This window comes from Epinephelus lanceolatus, chromosome 16, assembly GCF_041903045.1.
Source record: "Epinephelus lanceolatus isolate andai-2023 chromosome 16, ASM4190304v1, whole genome shotgun sequence".
NCBI classification, from domain to species: Eukaryota; Metazoa; Chordata; class Actinopteri; order Perciformes; family Serranidae; genus Epinephelus; species Epinephelus lanceolatus.
The window spans coordinates 39,612,214-39,629,347 of NC_135749.1; the positions used below are offsets into that span (position 1 = coordinate 39,612,214).

At 45.2% G+C, this 17,134-nt stretch overlaps 1 long non-coding RNA gene across 1 annotated transcript; it reads left to right on the forward strand.

Annotated features, from left to right (window-relative positions):
- Positions 1 to 1,944: 1,944 nt before the first annotated feature.
- On the forward strand, positions 1,945 to 16,256 carry LOC144467456 (uncharacterized). The gene is made up of 2 exons (XR_013493653.1): positions 1,945 to 2,410; positions 15,935 to 16,256. It is a non-coding gene; the product is annotated as an uncharacterized LOC144467456 (long non-coding RNA).
- Positions 16,257 to 17,134: the final 878 nt, after the last annotated feature.

Consider the following 17,134-nt stretch of genomic DNA (forward strand, 5'->3'; position numbering starts at 1 on the left):
TCACTTACCTAATGGACACGTCATCCAGGTAGCATTATCAGGTTAACTGTTTTCATGTTTGGCTCGGTAATGCCTCAACATTGATGACGTGTTGTTGTTATACATCAGCTGCTGAGGACAGAGCAAACACTGTACCTGTGAAATCACAATGAGATCTGTGTGTGATTTATTCTTCCTGTGTTTATTCAGAGGGGACCGTAAACTAGGTTGTTCATTGTATGAATATCAGACTTGACAATAAGGCTTTTGGAAATTTAATTTACCTTATTAGGTGGCACCATTTCAAAATGTTCTCACACTTGAGATATTTTCCTTGATGGCTCAATAGCGAGGCAATCCAAAAAGTTTTGACAGGAGGTAAGATGCAGAGCGCTGTTTCATCCATTTTAAATACATTTGAATCACACCAATTTTTCAATGCTCCGCTTATCGAACTAAACCGGTAAGCTTATCCAATCTGAATGAAGCAGTGAAGTGGTTCGAACGTCATTATTCATGTGTTTTTTCCCGATATGAATCAAGCTCCAGCACAGTGCCTCAGAAAAATACCTTGTTGAGTTTGAAGCGTGCTTCGGAGCCTTGGTATCAGAGGTAACATCACTACCTGCAGGCAAAAACATCTGATTCTAGTGAACTAGTGTCTGTATTCTGATAACCTTGTTGATTAGGAAAGGTATTTGATCAATTGTGAGTAGGTGAGTTTTGTTCAGCAGATTACTGTTCAGAATTATAAGTAGGTTTTCTTGTATTCTTTTGACTCTTCTTTTCACTGTATGTAGCGCACGTTGAGCAGTTTTTTTTAGCAAGAGTGAGAAGTCCTTTTTGTTTGGCATTGCCACATTTTTTTCTCTAGTATTGGAAGCTGGAAGCTTAGGTTAGGAAATTGTCTTTTGTTCTATGTAAGTTTTGTTTTTTGTTTTTAAGTTTCTTTTGTTTGCTGTTTTGGGCACTGCTCACCTCTGAAGAAGAATAAACTGCTTTCTTTGTTGTTTAAAGTACTGTGCACCTGGCCTTTCTTGGGAGTGGGAAGAGTGGGGGGGTCGCATCATGTTACATCGAGGTTCCCCTAGACCAGGGCCATAACACCTAACCCTAACCAAATGCTTTAGCTGACTTAAGCTAACCACATGGTTTTGTTGCCTAAACCTGACCACATTCTTTTTTTCAAATTAACCCAACCACATGCGTCTTGTTGCGGAAGCCTAACCATATATTTTCGTCTCATGTTTTTTTTTTTGTTTGTTTGTTTTTTTTCCCGAAATCCCACCACAGGCATTTGTTGCCAAAGGTTAAACACATCTTTTTTTCCCTATATGTTGCCTAAACCTTACCGCATGCTTTTTTTTTTGCCAAAATCTAAGCACATGCTATCGTTGCCTAAACCTAACGACATTTTTTTTTTTCACTGAACCTTACCACACACATTTGTTGCCTGAAACTAACCACATGTGTTTTTTTTACCTGAACTTAACCACACACATTTATTGCCTAAACTTAACCACATGCTTTTTTTGCCTTAATCTAACCACATGCTTTTCTTGTCTAAACCTGACCGCATGCTTTTTTATGCCTACACCTAAAAACATGTATTTGTTTCGGAAACCTGACTACATATTTTTTTTTTTGTTTGTTTTGATGAAACTTAACCACATGCTTTTGTTGCCTTAACCTACTGTAACCACATGCTTTTTTATTTGCCTAAACCTAACCATGTGCATTTTTTTGCCTAAACCTAACCAGATACTTTTTTTTTTTGCATAAACCTGAACACATGTTTTTGTGGCCATATGCTTTTTTTTTTGCCTAAACGTAACCACACCTATTTTGTTGCTTAAACCTAACCTGCTAAATCAGACCATATGGTTTTGTTACCGAAACCTGTCTGTTTGTTGTTGTTTTTTTTACAAAATCTAACCACGTGCTTTTGTGGCCGTAACCTTACCACATGCTGCTTTTTTTGCCTAAACCCAAACACACGCATTTCTACACACATCATTTTTTTGCCAAAATGTTACCACATTGTTTTGTTGCCTGAATCTAACCGCATGCTTTTTTTTTTTTTTTTTTAAATTATCCTATCCACATACTTCTTGTTGCCGAAATGTAACCACATGCATTTCAATCAGGAGAGACTGGAGTAAGGAATAAAGATCAAATTTAATGCAAAATATAGGTGTACAGATTGTTGGGAATAGAATGATTTTATGTGTTTTACTATAAGTTGTGTTTCACTATGTAAGTTTTAGATGTGTGAATAATGAGAATACTGAGATGATTTCAGCTGATCTGAATGTGTTTGCTTTGCAGAAGTGGAGAAGTACAGGAGAGGAAGAGACATGAAGTCTGAGGAGCACATACCGCAATGCTTAGATAATTAGTTTCATATATGGTAAAAAGAATAGAAAGTGATGTACAGATAGTAAGGTACAGCACGTGTAGGGAGTTGTGTTGTTCTCGTCTTTCAAAACAGGAACCACGCCCCCACCGCCAGCGGGAAGGAGTCAGATTAACACGAGGCAGGGGCGTGGTGTGGTGAAGGAGGAAGAGGAAATGCCAATGAGAAGAGGACAACGCCTTGCGTGCACAATGACACTCTGTTACACTCAAATATACTGGGTCAGGGAAAGGACAGGAGGTCAGACTTCGTGAACTGACACACCTTTGTTGTTCATCAGGGACGTGAAGTTGAGACCCAGAGCTCTGTAATTTTATTCTTTTACTGCGTAATAAACTACATTAACTGAGACCGAATATCTTCTCCTATTGCTTAATTAAAGAACACGCAGGACTGAGCTCACACATAGCACATTGGAGAGTAGGATGAGCCCCTAGTCCATCAATTGGTGACCCCGACGTGATTGAAGCCAGAGGAGTGATGGGACAAAAGACATTCAACAGCGGAGGACAGCAGTATCATGACAACACTTGCCGTGGCCTAAAAAGAAGGTAAGCAGACGCCTGTTTTATCGAAGTTCTGCAATTGGAAACACTAAAACTTGTGTTGTCATTGTACTAAAGTCTCCTAGTCTAAAATGTAAAGTGTAAATGTAAATTAAAACAAAACACAAAAGTGAAATGCCCCGGGGCAGGGTGAAAGAGAGGCAGTGTTTCAGTTGAGGGCACAAAGAGAGAGGTCTGATAGAAGCAACAGAGAAAGGAGAAATGAGGAAAGGATAGAAGAACCAGAGGAGTGTTCTGAGATAGAGGAGATGGAGGATGAGGAAAGTCAAGGATGGTCAGGGTCAGACTCTGAGGGTGACTATGATACAAAGGCTGTAAGACTAACAGGAATAATGAAATCAATCAAAATGCCACACAGTGCTGCGAGCTCACGTTCAGGTCGTCCACGTTCTCCTTATAATCTCCGACAAAATAAGAACAAGCCAAAAACATTCGCCATGCCACTCCTGGAAAAGACCCCAGGAGGAGGAGAGGTATACCAACCCTTCTCCTTTACGGATATGCACTGCATCCTGGATAAGATGCCCCACCATTAGCGGGAGGAGGCCCCTGGATGAAGCATTTCTCTAAACAAACCATGGGTCACAAATTAGCATTAGGGGACTGGAGAGCGCTATTGGGACAACAGCTCTCCAGCTGGGATTTAACTGCACTTGAGACGTTGGCAAAAACAGTTAATTTAGCAGATAAAGAGCCATTCACCCACCATGCCAATGCTATCGGTCGGGCCATGCGACAACAGTTTCCCATTCCGTCTGGCACCATGCACAGGCTCACGTTTCACATCAAACCTGATGAAAACGCCGCAACATTCCTTAGCAGATGTAAGAACACATGGGTAGATGTGGCTGGAGTACACCCAGGGTCTTGTGACCTACAAACCACCCTGTTCAGAAAGGCCATGTTAGAGGGACTGCCCACGAAGGTAAAAGAATCATTAGAGAACAACCCTGACCTTCCTGGCTGTTTCACTGAACAGTGGGAGAAACACCTCACACACCACATGAAAAGACACAGAGCTAAGCAAGCGGAAGAGAAGGAAAACACAGACTCAGCACAGGTTCAGCTGCTCAAACTTCAATTGGAGGATGCACGTCGTAAAACGAATGATGTAAAAAAAAGACAAAAAATCAACCAATCAAATGATTCAGCAGCCTCAGCCATCACCCACAGTGATCCCAGATCTTTTTCCAACTCCTGATGGGGTAGACCCTCACCCTCCCCATTGGAGCGGCTCCCGAAGTGGTACAGGAAGATTCAGAGGCAGGGGGGAAAATCGTGGCGGCCCAAGAGGGGGGTCAGGGCGATGGGGGGTGCTTCCTTTGTGGAGACCCATCGCATTGGCGGGAACGCTGTCCACACCAGACCTACTCATGTAACGCTGACCCCGAGTGGCTGGAGGACAGGATGCACCGGATGTGAGGTGGGCAGCTCAGACCTCCCAGGGGTGGCGGAAACAGATCCCCCAGGGGCGGATATCAGGGACCGCACAGGGGAGGTTATCAAGATTATGTGCATCAAGCACCCAATGCCACTGTTGCTCTGCAGGGTCAATATGCTCTGATGACCTGGGAAGATTCCCAAGGATATTGACGGGGCCCAAGAACCCCTACGCGGGAGGGGTTGGCAGACCCCTACCTGCGACTGAAAGTACTGAATCAAGAACTGCCTTTCATGTTAGACACGGGGGCACGGTATTCCACATTAAGCCTCCCTGTGTCTGCTACCCACATGTCATCATCAGCGGTTGAATTAACTGGGCTCTCAGGTCAATCAGAAAATCTGCCACTCACAAAACCACTCACCACTACCATACTCCAAGCAGATCAGACATTTCCACACACATTTGTTTCCTCAGTGGCATGTCCTGTTAACCTTTTGGGCAGAGATGTGTTATTAAAGTGTGGAGCCTCCATCCTGTGCAGCCCGGACAGACTGATAGTGACATTCCCAAACGGGTACACTGTGAACTGCTCATTGTCAACTGTACATTCATCTTCACAAATGTTGTTGTCTGCAGACACATCCCCCACAGCTGAAGGACAGTGGGCAGATATCTACTGGGGCCTCCTCGAGCCAAACACCACAGCAACTCCTGGGATTTGCGCTCTCTATCAGTCATGGCGCCCTTGGGTTCAGTCATTAAATCCCTACACACCTCCTCCTGATCCCTTCCATGTAACACTCTAGTATGATAGAAAAGGGGATGAGATGTATCAGCAGGCATTTTATAATGAAATTGAAGGTCACAGGTGGGATATACAGTTGTCCTGTATACTGGTGGGTAATGAGGGAGTGGCTGCAGCTGTTGACCTCGCTTCAGAACAGCAACAGTGGTATGAAGGGGAGGAAGAAGCCTCCCCTCACATATCTCTGGCAATCCATGCAAAACATCAGGAAAAAGACTTGGGCCCTATGTGTAAGAGGTTAATGCAACTCACTGATTGGATCCGCACCCAAATTCCTCAGGTGGATTTCTCACCCTCTGAGAAAGCATATCGCATCAGGCAGGGAGCTACAGACAAGGTGATACTGGAACACCGACAGATAGAGAGGTTTCATGGTAGGGAAAAGTCTGACCATCCAGATGCAGAATGCATGTTACACACACTTCCTGACTCTCTCTGGTCTTCTGGACCCACCGATGTGGGCTACTGTGCACAGGTCACCCCCATTACATTTGATTTAAATGATTGGACACCGATTTGGCAGAATTAATATCGTCACAAGCCAGCGGCTGAGGCTGGTATTGCAGATACTATAGAGGGTCTGTTGCAGGCTGGAGTGTTGGAGGCCTCAAACTCCAGCTGGAACACACCCATTCTTCCTGTAGAGAAACAGAATACAGGCAAATATCGCATGGCGCATGATCTCAGACGCATTAATGCAGTAATCTCCACGCCCACAGTACCAGTGCCAAACCCATACACTACCATGTCTAGCCTGTCGCCAGAACATAAGTGGTTTTCCTGTATAGACCTTGCTAACGCCTTTTTCTGCCTACCTCTCGCGCTGCCCCTTCGCGACATTTTCTCATTCACTCATCGTGGTAGTCAGCTACGTTACACCCGCGTTCCACAGGGTTTCATCCTGTCACCTGGTCTTTTCAATCAGGTTCTCAAACAGCAGCTGGCCGAATTGTCACTACCAGAAGGGGTTGTGGTAATCCAGTACGTTGATGACATCCTCTTGGCCGCACCCGATCCCTCCAACTGCCTAGAGGCCACACGCTCTGTCTTACTACGCCTACACCACGCAGGGTTTAAAATCTCTAAAACCAAGCTACAATGTTGTAGGCAGCAGGTCTCGTTCCTGGGTCGCATAGTGTCGGCTAAGGGCACGGCTGTGTCCCCGTCACACAGAGAATCGATTCTGCATCACCCAAAACCACACACCGTCAAAGACATGTTGTCATTTTTGGGCCTCACAGGGTACAGCAAGCACTATGTGGCCTCTTATGGCGAACTAACCCATCCTTTGCGTGCCATGGTTAACGCACAGGGCATGCGCAATCTTACTGCTCCCCTGGTATGGACCACTGACGCTGAAACCTCATTTATCTCCCTCAAACAGGAACTCTCTACCGCTACTGATGTAGCCATCCCCGACTACAAGCTACCATTTTTTCTTGACATTTCTGAAAAGGCACACACCACCTCTGGTGTGCTTTTTCAGAAAAAAGGGGGAGGTAGACAGGTGCTGATGTATGTAAGCATATCCTTAGACCCAACCGAGGATAGACACCCACCGTGCACACGACATGCAGCAGGAGTGGCAAAAATTTTGCAGAAAATAGCACACATAGTGATGGGACATGCACTGACTGTACTAACAACGCACAGCATAGTGGCATATGTAAACTCAGCGGCATTTACTATGACATCACTCAGACAGACGAGGCTGGAAAAGATCTTAAATGCACCACACATAACATTCACACATGAAAGTGTAAACATGGCAGATAACATGGGAGAGGGCAAGTCACACAGATGTGAGGAAAAGGTGCAGAAAGACACCAGGGTGAGAGAAGATTTGCAGGCGAAGCCCCTGACTAACCCAGAGGAAACACTGTTCACAGACGGATGCTGTTTCAGGTATCCAACTGAGGGACTGAAAGCAGCATATGCAGTGGTGAGACAGACAGAAACAGGGTTTGAGGAAGTCCTCACGGAAAAGGGTGACAGGGAAAGAGTCCTCGCAGTTGGCTGAGCTCCAGGCAATGATGGCAGCTCTAGAATGGTCAGAAGGGAAGAGAGTGAACATCTACACAGACTCTGCATATGTTGTAGGAGCAATCCATGTGGAAATGACACAGTGGATCAGATCTGGTTTTTTAACAGCAGCAAAAACCCCCATTAAACACGAAAAAGATATGAAGAGGCTACAGGAGGCTCTGATGAAGCCAGCACAGGTAGCAGTCATTAAGTGTAAGGGCCATGATAAAGCAGGGACAGCTATCGCTAGGGGAAATGAGGCTGCAGACATGGCAGCCAAGAGAAAGGCAGGATATAATCAACAGTATATCATGCTACAAACAGAGAAAACAGTACATGATCTCTTGCCACCATGTGATGCAAATATGTTAATAGCAGAGCAGCAGAAAGCTTCTCCACAGGAGCTTACAGTCTGGAAAGAGAAAGGAGCAGTGAGAACAGAGAGTGTGTGGAGGTCTCCGGACGGAAGACCAGTGTTACCCCCAGGGCTGATGAGATCAGTCCTCCAGGAGGCTCATGGGGTGACTCATTGTGGAAAGGTGGAAATGGCGCGAGGTCTCACTCATTGGTGGCACCCTTTTCTGCCAGCCATGATTGAGAATCACATCAGAGAATGTAAAATATGTACAGAATATAATGTCAGACCCACAGTGAAACCACACCAAGGGAAATTTCCTCTCCCTAAACTCCCAGGTCAAGAGGTCATTATTGACTACACAGATATGATAGAAAGAGTGGGAGGACACAGGTACCTTCTGGTGGCGGTGGATGCATACACCGGCTGGCCAGAAGCCATACCTGCCAAATCAGAGGATGCAAAGACAGTAATCAAATTTCTGATAAATCAATATATCCCCAGGCACGGGTTCCCCAAACAAATCAGATCTGATAACGGGACTCACTTTAAAAACAAAGACCTACAGCAGGTAGAGAAGGCATTGGGGCTAAAACACACATTTGGCACAGTCTATCATCCTCAGTCACAGGGCAAGGTGGAAAGGATGAACCAGTCTATTAAGGGAAAAATAGGCAAAATCTGTGCTCAGACTAAAATGAGCTGGGTAGATACTCTACCCCTAGCTCTAATGTCAATCAGGAGTTCAGTGAACTCATTGACAGGGTTCACGCCATATGAACTAAAAACAGGACACCAGTTCCCGGGACCGGGAGCTGGGATCCAAACTACAGAAGAAATAGAAAGCCCTATGCAATACAAACCGTGTTATGACCAACTAACAGCATTGGTGTCAGCTTTCTCCAAACAGGTGACCACAGCTCGGGAGGGAGCAGAAGGGAAAGACCCCCAAACATCAGAGTGGGTCCTGCTCAAGGTGATCAAACGAAAGTGGTCAGAGCCAAGGTGGACTGGTCCCTACAAAGTCGTGGAACGGACGTCCCACGCCATCAAACTACAGGGAAAAGGTGACACATGGTATCACTGGAGTCAGTGTGCAGTGGCAGAGACACCTGCCCGAACACTGGAGGACATAAGAGACACTAAAGATTAAAAAAAAAAAAAAACACACAGCTTACCCACACAGACATTTATTCATTTAGCTTAGCATAAGTGCGGAAGAGATATCCTGTGATCAATGTGAAGGTTTGAAGCTCCTTTGAAGCAACACTTTGCCCAGAGTACGTTTGAGTAATATAAAGCCAGGATACAAGAAAGACTCGCTTGCAGAACATTTACACTCCATATTTACTCTTATATTTTACACGTTTATATTTACCTTTTTGCAATACAAAATAAAGAAATGAAATTGTTATTAGAATTATTAGGATTAGAACCACGCCACCATAAGTGGTGTGTGTTGGGAGTTGTTGTGTTAACCTTTGTTATTGTTTTACCTCTGTTGTATTATGAGTCTTCCCTCAGAGACAAAGCCGTAGAACCACCACGAAACCGAACCAGGAGAAACACACCAGGGAGTGGAACCTCAAACTCCTGCATAGCTAAGTATGGTGGAGTAGAATTGACATACATCATGGGGCAAAGTACAGGGTTCCAGTTTGACTTGTGCTCCGTAATAAACTGTAAAGGAAAGGATCCAAATTGGAGGGGGTATGATGTGTACATATGCGGATTCTCATGGGGAGGGCCCACACACAGTCCGTGGTGTGGAAGATGGAGAGATGTGATGACGTATTCTGGGCTTTGGGACCCACCACCATATAGGGTAGGAGGACATGACGTTGGGAAAAAGATAAAGATACAGAGGCAGCAGCTTCAGCCTCTCCCAGGCTCCCATAAGCAGAATCCGGTATTGCTAAGCGTGTATAATCTCACAACAAACCCATGGTCAAACTCAATTAGGCACCGCACCAAATGCGGAGATCACACCAACAACACAATGTATTTGGTGTTGGGAGTAGACCACAGTGGCACCGATACCATGGGACTAATTAAACTAACCTTATTGAATCCTCCCCCTACTAATACCACCGTATCCCCAAGTAATGTAACCAAGGCGCCTGAACCCCAACAGAACACAGGCGTGATAAACATTGACTACTCTAAATTGACCCGCAGTGACGTAGTCAGATTGGCCACAGGCTATGGAGACAGAAACCTATGGTTAGACTGGGTGGCGGCGACAGCGGAATCCATGAACATGTCAAATTGCATTGTATGCTCATCCGCTAGACCTACACTGTTCACCACTCCAGCCCCTTTGTATCCCGACACAGACCCTACTGGTTTTAACTATGATAAATATGACCATGTATCCTGATCCTGCTAATTGTACCACTCTGAGTTCTCTGTTTCCACCCATAAAGAATCACACCATCCCACCAACGTTTACACTTGTTTCCATAGGAACCTCTCCACCGGGGTAGTAACTGATATGGGACAGATGCAAGCTGACTGGTGCCAGAGAACACTGAATGTAAGTACGTGGCAGAACGCCAGCAGCATGGTTCAGGCTAGAGGGGACCTGTTCTGGTACTGTGGAGATAAGACCCTCCACTTGTCCCTGCCATCCTCCTGGGTTGGTACGTGTGCACTGGTCCGACTGGCTGTACCCCTGGTCCTGTTAGGGATGAGAGATACCCAGACCAACCCAGGTAGACAGAAAAGAAATGCATTTGATATGAGCCAGGGAACAACCACGTACATGGACACCATAGGTGTTCCTCGTGGGGTCCCAGACTAGTACAAATTAGCTGACCAAGTGGCCGCTGGTTTTGAAAACATACCCATATTAGCTGCACTGTTTCCCATCACCCCTAACAAAAATGTGGACAGAATTAATTATGTGCATTACAATGTTCTTAGACTGGCCAACAGCACTAGGGTCGCAGTCGGGGGACTCTCTGAACAACTGGCAGCCACCTCCCTGATGACAGTACAGAACCGAATTGCGTTAGACATGCTTTTTGCGGAGAAAGGGGGTGTCTGCTCTATGTTCCAGGGCCTCTGCTGCACCTTCATCCCAAACAACACAGCTCCAGACAGGTCAGTAACTAAGGCGCTAGAAGGGCTGCGCACGCTCTCTGAGGAAATGCATGAACACTCAGGCATTGATAAACCCCTGGGTGGTATCTTCGAGAAGTGGTTCGGTAAGCAGAAAGATTTAGTGGTATCGGCATTCTTGTCTCTGGTGGGAATGCTCACGGTGTTAGCATTATGTGGTTGTTGTTGTATCCCATGTATCCAGTCCCTTTGTGAAAGAATCATAGTGACAGCTGTGGAGAGAAAACATCCACAGCCCCCACCATATCAGATGACTCAAATGGAGACGGCCACCCTGTTAGGAGGGCCGCCTACTGATTCAGATTTGGACTCCGACTCAGGAGTTCAATTCAAATAAACACAAGAAGTTTGTGCTCTAATAAAAAAAAAAAAAAAAAGGGATCAGCACTCAGTGAATAATCCTCCTAAGCCCTACGATAAGCTATTATGGCAAGGCTTAACTATACAGACCCGTGAGCAGTGATAACTAACATGTCTTTGGGGTCATCGGGTGGGAACCTCCTTTCACTGGTGTTTCGTCTAGTTAGTCCCACGACACCTCCAGGAGGCTGGACAGTGATCTCAGCCCAAACAGCACTGCCAACTTCAACCAAGCCCAGGCTCCGTTTATGCGAGCTCCAGGCAGAAGCAATGCTGATACTACCTTTACTAGCACATTCACCATACTCTATTTCACACGCTACATAGCATAACTACAATGTAAGCTAAAGTTAAAGGAGATAAATGAACTCACAGGATCAGCAAACACACTCACTTTGCAGCATGGTCTCAAACAAAATGGATTCAAATAGGCCACTCCCACACTTAAATAACCTTCCTCTTCCTGGATTTCCTTCTTACTTACACATGGCTTTCTCAGCCCAAACAGCACTGCCATCTTCAACCAAACCCAGGCTCCATACATGTGAGCTCCAGGCAGAAGCAATGCTGATACTAGCTTTCCTGTCACATTCACCATACTCTATTTCACACACTACATAGCATAACTACAATATAAGCTAAAGTTAAAGGAGCTAACTGGACTTACAGGATCAGCAAGCACACTCACCTTGCCGCATGGCCTCAAACAAAATGGATTCCAATAGGCCACTCCCACACTTAAATACTTCCTCTTCCTGGATTTCTCCTGACAGGAAGTGGATCTCTCCACCTGATCTCAAGGAGTTATGTGCCCTGCTTAGTAGTTCCCCCTGCTGGCCCCCAGCTGACATTATTTCTTCTGTAATAGATAAACTGGCTGCATTTAATTGCTTCAAATGACATTTCCCTCACTGTCTTCCTCAAATTCTGTCCCCGCACTCCGAGTTCCCCCAGGAGTGAGACAGTTGATCTTGCTATGAATCCCCTACACCCCACTTCCACTGGACAAATCCTAGTCTTCCATCCTCGCTGCTCAGCTTCTGCTCCTAAGTCTGCATATCTAAGCTTTTTTCTTTCATAGGCTTCTTCCACTGAGTCTTCCCAAGGAACTGTCAGCTCAATGAAAAAAACTATCTGTTGACTCACTGACCACAACACTAAGTCAGGCCTCTGCCTGGTACAGACTATTTCCTGAGGAACAACAAGCTTTCCCCCTAAATCTACTTGCATTTCCCAATCACAAGCACCTTCTAGGCGGCCACACCCTTGCCTCCTCACTAACTTATCCCTTCTGTATTTCTCTCCCTCACGGACAAACTGAATTACTAAGCCCCTATCCTTAACACCTTCTGAATTCACCTGTCTTCGTTTCCCTTCGATGCCTGCAGCTAAACATTTCAACACCTGATTATGTCGCCATGTATATCGGCCTTGTGACAAGCTAACTTTACAGCCTGACAAAATATGCTTTAAAGTTGCGGTACGTGAACACAATGGGCATGATGGGTCCTCATTTACCCACAGTTTTAGGTTCTGGGGGGTTGGTAAGACATCGTATGTAGCCCCTACCAGGAATCTAATACGATTCTCCTCCATACTCCACAGGTCCCTCCAATTAAGCTTCCTCTTCTCTACACTTTCCCAATTCAACCACTGTCCCTGTTTAGCCTGGGCCACTACCTTTGCACCCCTTACTATCTCTTCCTGTCTGCGTATCTGTTCTACAACCAGCTTTCTTTTATCTTTGAGGCCTGCTGTATTCCATACCGGTTTACCTGAGCCAAGCCCCAGGCCTCCCCGGCCAAACTGAACATTACCTACAATCTCTGCATGTCTAAGAGCTGCCTCTGCCTCCTGAACTGCCGATCTTGGGTTCCACTTCCTCCCCTTGGTTGGATTTGGAACCACACTCCTAACTACCACGTCCTTACTCCCAGATAACAAAAGCTCTGTCCTGACCTTGGTACATTTAAATTCCTCTGTTAAACTAGATACTGGCAGCTGAAGTATCCCTTTTCCATACAATGCAACACTACTTAGGCACCTAGGAGCGCCCAACCACTTCCTAATGTAGGAGCTAACCGACCTTTCCATTCTCTCCACAACAGATATTGGAATTTCATAAACTGACAATGGCCACATTAACCTAGGATATAGCCCAAATTGCAAACACCACAACTTCAACTTTCCTGGAAGTTCTGATTTATCTATTCTATCCAATCCTTCAGCCACATCTTTTCTAAATTTCACCACCTGTTCCTTATCATTCAACTCTACATTGTACCACCTACCTAAGCTCTTTACTGACTTTTCCCTAATTGTTGGGATTTCCTCATCATCTATGACAAACTTCCTATCACTTAACTTCCCTCTACATATCGAGATGCTTCTAGATTTACTAGGCTTGATTTTCATGCTGGCCCACTTGAGGTTCTTATTTACCTTCTCTAGTAGCCTCTTTGTACATGGCATTGTTGTGGTCACCAGTGTCATGTCATCCATGTAAGCCCTAACTGGTGGAAGATGCAACCCATTCTGCCGTCTCTCCCCACCTACCACCCACTTAGAAGCCCTGATGATTACTTCCATTGCCATAGTAAATGCTAATGGAGAAATTGTACACCCTGCCATGATGCCTATTTCTAGCCTCTGCCAACCTGTTGTGAAACCTGCTGTACTTAGACACAACCTAATATCCTGAAAATATGCTTTCACTAAGTTAACAACTACCTGTGGCACTCTGAAGTAGTTAAACGCACTCCAAATGAGGCTGTGCGGTACTGAACCAAACGCATTTGCAAGATCTAAAAATATTACATGTAGGTCCCTTTTGTTAATCTTCGCTGCCTGAATCTGGTGCCAGATCATGCTAGTATGCTCTAAACACCCTGAAAAACCTGTTATTCCTGCCTTCTGCACCATGGTATCTATTAAGCTATTCCTTTCTAAGTAGCTAGCTAGTCTCTGCGCTACTACACTAAAGAAAATCTTCCCCTCCACATTCAAGAGAGAAATCATCCGGAACTGGCTAAGGTCCACAGACTCCTTCTCCTTAGGAATGAGGACACCCCCTGCCCTACGCCATGCTCTTGGTATAATTTGTTTTTCCCAAACTATTCTTAGCTGTTTCCACAAAAATTTAAGGGTATCAGGCGCACTTTTATAAACCCAGTAGGGGACTCCATTAGGCCCTGGGGCCGAAGAAGCCTTTGCACGCCTGACCACCTCCTGAACTTCCTTCCACCTAGGTGGCCTGACATCCATCTCATGCTCTATCCCTCCTAATGGAGGGATATCAGGTGGGAAACCTACTATCCTATTCTTCTCCAAATCTGAATACGTGTTTCTCAAATATTCTTCAACCTCTAACCTTTCTGCTTTAAGCTGCCCTCCCTTTTCCTGGCTGAACAATCCTTTAACAAACTTAAAAGGGTCCCTGAAAAAACCTGTCCTAGCATATTCCTTCTTCCTCCTCTTTTTCCTGAGATGCTCCGCCCTTCTAAGAACTGCTAGCCTGCTTCTCAACTCCTCTTTCAACACCTTAATTCCCTCCCTTTCTTCTTCTGTAGCCTTTTTCCACTGCTTTCTTAACTGTCTCCTTTCCTTGACTAACTTCTCTATTTCTCTCTGCCGCCTAGACTTACCTGACTGTACCCTCTCACTCCTCTTTCTCTCATGCACCCCAAACCTCTCTACACCATATGAATACATTATATCTCCCATCTTTTCTAACCTTTGTATTGCATTTCCTCTACGCCTACTCAAGATTACTGACAAGTCTCTATTAACTATCTCCCATTCTTTACTGTCATTTGCTCTAGGCCATCTAACTCTAACCTTTTGCTCCATAGTTCTTTCTCTGGCTAGCATACTGGCCTCAGTGTCACCTGCATCCTCTCTTACTACCCCCTCCTCCTCAGTGGCAGCGTTACTGATATCCTGCGAACTGTGGTTTTCTACCTGCCGCTGGACTTCATCCGACTGACTCGACTGACTTCTTAGGAAGTACTGATCAATGCGGCTACTCTGCCCTTTCTTTGCCACACACTTCTTCTTTCCCTGATGAGTTCTGAGGCCTTTCACTGATGTTACTTTCTGCCAGCCGCAAGGACAAACCTGAAGCATCTTGTTCTCAACTATGCTACTTTTGCCCTCTACAGATGCGCTCACCTTGCCCTGAGTGCTGCTAATTCTAGCACTGGTGGATAGGTCCGTGCCCCTATCCTTCACTGAGTCACCGGTCCAAGTCATAGTCGTGTCCTTTCCAATGTCTGTTACCGTGTAATCCACCTGTCAGTCATCTTCCACCCCTGCTCTCGCTGACTCTTGGGGTATTTTCCCTATGTTGGCTGTAGCTAATTTTGGTTGTAATAAGGCTGCTAGGCCTCACCACTGCTACCATGGGTTGCTAACCCATGCCAGCACCGCTGGGGTCTTTTCCCTCCTGTCAGCTGTCTTTCCAAGCGGTCACATGGTCTTTCCCTTGTTGTCGGCTGCCCTATTCACAGCAGAGAAGACAAGGTGTGAGTGGTCTCATGTGTATGAGACCAAAAGGGGGAGTTATAACTTTTTGTTTCAAAAGAAACAAAAAGTACAGTAATCACAAGACCTAAAAAGGGGGACCTGGATACATTGAGACTGAAAAAAGTGGCCTCAGTCCTATGAGGCCAAAAGGGGGACTGTTGGGAATAGAATGATTTTATGTGTTTTACTATAAGTTGTGTTTCACTATATAAGTTTTAGATGTGTGAACAATGAGAATACTGAGATGATTTCAGCTGATCTGAATGTGTTTGCTTTGCAGAAGTGGAGAAGTACAGGAGAGGAAGAGACATGAAGTCTGAGGAGCACATACCGCAATGCTTAGATAATTAGTTTTATATATGGTAAAAAGAATAGAAAGTGATGTACAGATAGTAAGGTACAGCACGTGTAGGGAGTTGTGTTGTTCTCTTGTCTTTCAAAACAGGAACCACGCCCCCACCGCCAGCGGGAAGGAGTCAGATTAACACGAGGCAGGGGCGTGGTGTGGTGAAGGAGGAAGTGGAACTGCCAATGAGAAGAGGACAACGCCTTGCGTGCACAATGACACTCTGTTACACTCAAATATACTGGGTCAGGGAAAGGACAGGAGGTCAGACTTCGTGAACTGACACACCTTTGTTGTTCGTCAGGGACGTGAAGTTGAGACCCAGAGCTCTGTAATTTTATTCCTTTACTGCGTAATAAACTACATTAACTGAGACCGAATATCTTAATAGATTTTAACGAAGTCTTTGGCGCTTAGACACCACAAGGAGATTATCTGCAATTGTAGGACATCTGAGTGGCAGCAAGTTAAATCCCCCCATGGAGTCAAGACACTGGTGGTGGTGGTGGCTGATGACTTGGGCCCAATCCCAATTCCTATTTTAACCCTCAATCTTAACCCTCAATCTCAAAAATCCGCACTCCCGCGAAGTGCTAGTGCTGTCCCAGTTCTCAGTGTTGAGTTGAGGGTCAAGAATAAGGGCTGTATGGCCCTCACTTTTAAGATTTTCCAGGACCACCCTTGGCAATGAGTGCTATCCCAGAATCCTTTGCGTATCATCCACCGAGCCCAGCCGAACCCAGCCGAGTACAGACGATTCAGTCAATGCAAGATGGCGGCGACAAGCGTAAGGAAGCAGAGTTATAAATGTGAGTATTTTCCTTGTTAATAGTTGTTTTAAAATTATGATAACCATTGCATTATCTTAGTTTAACGTCATTTTATGGACTATAGACCTCTTTGTAGTGTAACACGCTAACGAAGCCGTCGTGGGAGACAGCTTGCCTGCCCCGCATGTGGCTGCGCACGTTCATATTCATAACATAATTCTTGGTCACAACGGCAACTGTTCCCCTAGTGATCAAGCATTCTGTTTCAATATGAAATCAGCACAGCTGCAGACGGTATTGTCGAAGATTACTGTTTGGTAATTTGTTTTGGAGCTGCCCCTATACTGTCACTTTTTGGAAAGATTTTGTCAAGTATATTCGTTGCAACATTTATGTTCTATTTTCACTACTGTGAAAATGTGCTGTTTGGATTTTATGATGTCAGCATTTCAAAACAAAAACAATTCTATATCATTAATCT